Genomic DNA, 4970 nt, shown 5'->3' with positions numbered 1-4970 from the left:
ACACACACACACACACACACACACACACACACACACACACAGTATTATGGTCACAACATAGTCACATTGTTTGCGCGAAAGAGAACCACAACAACTTCTGATGTGGGGATCTGTGTTTCCTGTTGATAGTTTGTACTCTACCAGTGGAACTCAAATAGAGTGTTGCAAACAGCAGACACATCTGCTGTTATTATCGTTGTCTGTTTGGGATATGGATTATACGGTGCAAAGATTACATGGAGAGCAGTCCACTGTAGCTGATTTAGAACTTAATCTAGAGGATTTAAAAAGTCAAAGTTTAGAGCCGCAATATATGTGCTTTTTATTGTTTTCACCGTCAACAAATCCCGTGAAAAGACTAAACCAGCAGCGGATTGACACCAAAAGTATAGTTTTTTTCTGAGCCGCTGGGGGATGACCCCAAAAGAGTGACGAGGAACTCTGTGACCTCGAGGCTGAGCATCACAACAACAGACAGCTGGTCCAGATATCAGACATTACTGCTCAATGTTCTGAAACAGGAGAGTGGAGATGTGATAAAAGGAAGCCTGGTAGTCACAATCACTGAAAAAAACAAACATGAAACATTCCGATTACATTATCAAGTCTCCACAGACGGTAAACAAGTACACTTATTCCCGTGCTACACTAAAGTGCAATGAATTTGAAATTACATTTTATATTACTACATTTCAGAGGCAAATAATGTACTTTTTACTCAGTTTATTTTATTTGACACCTAAAGTTACTACTTACTTTGCAGAATTTAAAAAAACGTTAATGACAATATATAATATAAACCCGACATTTCTGATAATGAAATAGTTAAAACAGCATCAGTCAGCAATGATCACCACACAAAAGACATTTAAAATTGACGCTCAATGATGATTTCACAATACTTATTTTTCAAAGATATTTTATTGCACTTCAGGAAATTATGTTTTGTTGGAATTGATTACAAATTAGATGACAGCATTATAACAATACTGTAAGTTGTTTTTAAAAAGGTTCAACTATATGCTCCAAGTCAAATTAAATATCACATATTTAACATTTGTCATTGGTTTAATGGTCATCTTAGCTGGTAACATGCTAGAATAACAGAGATGGCAGTGCTCTTTATTACAAAACATCATCCAGGTAATAGTCCATGTATATAATTGAAAAAGTATGAATATAAAATATATTTGATATGTTAGAAAAGAAGTGAAGTGATAGAAGGCAGATTTTGTTGCCATGAGAGAGCTGATTTCCCTTTTTCATTCTTTATGCTAAGCTAACAAGCTGCCGGTGGCAGCTTCATATTCACCATACAACCATATATTTTTGGCTCGATAAAGATTCCCGAGTAATGCAGCAGTAGAGACGATTTATTTATGAGTAAATATCAGACGGCCATGACGAGAGCAGTGCCTCAGGCTCCAGTCAGCTGAAAAGCTTCTAGACTTTCATCGTGTACACACTGCAAGACTTTTAGTGTGCACATTCATAAACAGAAGTGCAGATCAGTGCCTGGCTCCTCAGAGTGGCCCTCATCATCTTCTCGTCTTTGTCTGTATTCACAGTGAAGACATACGGTCTGATCTTCTCATGGCTGACGGCGACACTTTAAGGTTTTGATTTTGGTCCAAAATTACGTTTTTGAAAATGTCTTAATGTCATATTTTAATGTTTGAATCCCCTTTAGTATTCAGATTAGCAGCCGTGAGCGAATGTGTCCTGAACCATGAAAAGAAACAAACCGTTGTTCTTACAGTGTGAATACAGCTGACGTTTCAACCTCCATCTTCTAATGATAGCTGGATTGATGTTGCGCCCCTTTTCCTCCTTGATGGCCATTCTTAATGCAGTTCTTCACCTTCTCCGCCACCTGGTCACATGAAACACAAAAGCATTTTTATGACTTATTTTTAACAATGCAACTCTGGTCCAACTGATGGATGCATTGCCATGACATTTCCCCATCACTTTGGTAATCCTCATCTAGCGCCATCATCAATACTTTGGTTTACAACTAAATGAGCTTCAGCTGGACATTAAATAACATCAAACTGTTTATTTTGGAATATGAAATAAAGTTGATTTGAATGAAAGTCAAATTGCTGATGTATATTATATTGATGTGTATCCCATCAGTAACCAGAAAGGTGACCAAAGAGTCTTGATCCTGGTATTCCCCCTGTAGTTTTCTGCAAACGACAGGCCACCGAAACAGAAGCTAAACTATAGATCATCTGATGCCAAATCTTACCAGGCACATTAAGTGTGGAGGGTGAGTCACACAAGGTGAAAACAATACAAGCATCGCAGTCGTGCCTGGTAATTACGTCAGGTTCCTCTAGTCTAAAGTGGGTGTGGAGCCCAAACCACAAGTTGCAGTAGCCTGTAACGCACTGCTTTGAGGAAGCAGTCAGGTGTAACATGGCTTGTGAAAGTATTGTCAGACTGCTTTAAGTTTTTGCACCAAAAGAAAAAAAAGTTTTTCTACATTGTTTTTGTTTGTTGAGCTGAATGTTATGAAAGTTATGATAAAAAAAGAAGATAGTAGATATCTATCTCACTAACACACTAACCTCTTTAGGATCAGGAAACTTTCCCTTCTGAAGCTTGGAGAAGATCAGCTGACCATTCACCTTCACCTCAAAGCTTCCTGTGCGTGTGCGTGCGTGTGGGGGGGGGATGCATCAGTGTCAATTCATTATAATGTAGTTCAGTACTTACACATGATCAGCATCAATATGTTAATAGAGTTGACATATAAACAACCCATGTATTCTTTTGACCTATAATAAGATATAATTGAACTGGAACAACTGGCTTTTTTTTTTTTGAAGAGAAAGAAAGAAAAAGCAGCTTCATGTTACCTGACCGCCCGACTTGTCCAGTCACCTTTACACCAGGAATCCTCTCGAGCTCACCGGCTAGTGCCCTGTAGCGGGATGAGTAACCTCATCCGCCACTGGAACACAAAAGAAAACACATTAACTCTTAAACACATGAAGGACGTACGCACGGGTCAAAGTCAAAATCTATAGAATTTGAAGCTAGAGTTCAACGCAAATACAAGTAGCTTAATAGATAAACTGGAAAATGAAGCTGTCGGCTACAGTCGCATACGAATATGTGGTATACGGATATATTACGCATGCAACTGCAACAGGAACTACGCCCAAATTTCAAATCAGAAATGAATCTACAACCCAACTTTAACGAGTTAATTGCAGTCTGTCCTAACCACAGGAGTTATCAGCACAGTATGATGTTGTAAATGAAACTTACCAATATTCAATAAACACCGTAGCCATGGTTCTGCGGCTGATTTGTATCGGCTGAGCCTGGAGGTGATGCAGAGCTGAACAAAGCGTCAGTCCGAAGATGAACGGAAAATAAAGTGCAAGTCATGCTTGTTGGGACCATTATACGAGTACACACACACACCCAGTGGGAGGGTAAACCAGTCCGTACAGTCTATGAATCATACTTGGCTACCAAATTCAAGTTTATTTCCTGTTCTCTCTCTCTCACAGTATGAAGCAAGCCAACTCTGAAATGTTAAGTTAAGTCAAACCAGTGAAGTCAAATAAAGAGGATGTTCTCTGAAGTCTTTAGTGCAAAATTCACAGTTGATGTTAATCTGCTGCAGCTCAGCAAGGAAACACTGTGGAGGAAGAAGCAATGTACACATGGACAAGTTTGTGTTGTGTAAAGATGCACTTGAACAATGTGAACCTGTCCTTAAAAAAAAAAAAGAAAAAAAAAAGTGCTGTACAAATGCAAAATTCATAACAGATAACCAGCAGTGTCCTCAGCTCAACCGTCACTATCTCACAGGTGAGCGGCCTATCGGTTTGCTCCGAGGCAGCTGAACAGAAGTCGTTGTGTGTGGATTCAAATAGCAGCAGCTGCTGTCCGACTGAAGAATCCGAGGCCTCTGTTCAAACACCAGACTCATTGTCTCCTTCTGCAGGCAGACGGGCAACAATCCTCCAGCCCCCCTTCATCGACAGGACTGCTCTGGTGATGATGGGCTCAATGAGATGGCAACATTTTGAATTAATATCTGCTTAATAGCGATAGCCAGGTTTATATATCTCGACCAACAGCCCAAATATCCAAAATAAGTGACAAAGAAAAGCAGGAAATCTCACATTTGGGCCCAAATGATATTTGTTATAAGGACTTCAAAATAACCCAAAATACTCAAATTTAAACTGAACATTTGGAATAGTTTGTTTCTTCTTCACAGCCCACTACTAAACATCCATTAGCTTTAAACAGAATATTGGCCATGCATTGAAACAGTAATTCTTTCAAGACCTGAGCAATGTTGCTAAAGCTTTTTTACATTTTTATTTGTTTAAAATGATGTCCAGTACAAAATGTATACAGCAATACCCTTACGTCTGTCAGTTCCTCTGAATAAAATATTTTAATCTGTTCAGCTCATGCCAGATAACAGTATCTATAAGATACACTAGATTGTAATTTGCTCATACGTTAGTTGATGACAACCATATAGCAATAGTACCTTTGTAACAATAAAAACTATCTGCAGTATTTTGGTGGACACACTTTCAATACAATAAAATGACATACATCGTTCTGTAAAAGTTGCATTGCAATCTGCCCATATTTTTACAAGATTTTCAAATTCATGTAGATCTGTTCATTAACTAAAGCGATAAAAGGTTGTGATACAAGTCTTTACACATTTATAAAAATGATCTGGTGACAAACCGCATTGTTGCAGTGACTGAGTCTCAGCAGGCTGTCCTTCCTGAAGCTGCTGTAACAGATGTACAATGCACTTAGATTTCATCTTTTTTCTTTTTTTTGTTAAAACAAGGCAACTTCTCAAACTTTGTAATAAATAATAAACCCTCTGCAATGATACTGTACCTGTCGATATATCCTGTTCTCATATATATATATATATATACACATATATATATATATATATATATATA

General features: G+C 38.1%; 1 long non-coding RNA gene across 1 annotated transcript; it reads right to left on the bottom strand.

Annotated features, from left to right (window-relative positions):
• Positions 1–902: 902 nt before the first annotated feature.
• LOC116383989 (uncharacterized) lies at positions 903–3709 on the bottom strand. Its single transcript, XR_004212790.1, has 4 exons — positions 3283–3709; positions 2868–2962; positions 2577–2653; positions 903–1873 (listed from the first exon to the last, which is right to left on the bottom strand). It is a non-coding gene; the product is annotated as an uncharacterized LOC116383989 (long non-coding RNA).
• Between the last annotated feature and the right edge of the window lie 1261 nt (positions 3710–4970).

Source organism: Anarrhichthys ocellatus, unplaced genomic scaffold (assembly GCF_004355925.1).
Source record: "Anarrhichthys ocellatus isolate YVR2014 unplaced genomic scaffold, GSC_Weel_1.0 scaffold8, whole genome shotgun sequence".
Classification (NCBI taxonomy): Eukaryota; Metazoa; Chordata; class Actinopteri; order Perciformes; family Anarhichadidae; genus Anarrhichthys; species Anarrhichthys ocellatus.
The sequence above is the reverse complement of the archived record's forward strand: the minus strand, read 5'-3'. Positions and strand labels throughout refer to the sequence as shown.